We start from the raw sequence: 631 nt of genomic DNA on the forward strand, positions 1-631 counted from the left end.
CATGAATAAATAACTTCTTGTGCTTTTGTCTCCAGCCCGTCCGGAGTTAAACATTTTCTTGGTAGATGTTCGCTTTTTTTTAATTCTTTATTTTAGGTTTTATTTTGCTTTTGTTTAGTAATTGCTGAAGCTTTTTCCATGCAAGATTAAAGGAGTTCGGGTGAATTTAAGAAATAGGATTTATTTATATTTTGTGGTTTTATCTTTTGTTTGATTTTTTTTATTGCTTGTTTTTTTTTCCTTTTAGTTTCCTTTGTTTCCTTTGCAAAGAAATCATTTGTTTGTTGCAATTATATTTTCATAGTTAAATTATAATCTTATTGCCATATATTGATATGTTTAGTACATAAGAATATTGTTTTTTAATGAAAAGAAATGGACTCCTTTCATCTGCTTTATGTGTAAGTTGTGTTGCAATTATTTTCGCTTTAATGATAAAAAAATGTGTTTCATCCTTCATTACCATTTAGTAATTGTATTAGTTACCCACAAATACCTCTCTATTTCATGCTATATCTTCCCCTCTGCCATATCTCTTCCCATTCCCCTATTCCCCTCCACCTCCCTCTTTCTCCTCCCCCACTCCTCTCCCATATCCCCCCCATCACTGAATTTTCCCCGTCACCCGAGT

The 631-nt window shown here is 32.5% G+C and overlaps 1 protein-coding gene across 1 annotated transcript in view; it reads left to right on the forward strand.

The window, feature by feature from the left end:
* LOC119594836 overlaps positions 1–631 on the forward strand; it is a 7,731-nt gene that overhangs the window by 1,850 nt on the left and 5,250 nt on the right. The window lies entirely within an intron of this gene.

Source organism: Penaeus monodon, chromosome 34 (assembly GCF_015228065.2).
Source record: "Penaeus monodon isolate SGIC_2016 chromosome 34, NSTDA_Pmon_1, whole genome shotgun sequence".
NCBI classification, from domain to species: domain Eukaryota; kingdom Metazoa; phylum Arthropoda; class Malacostraca; order Decapoda; family Penaeidae; genus Penaeus; species Penaeus monodon.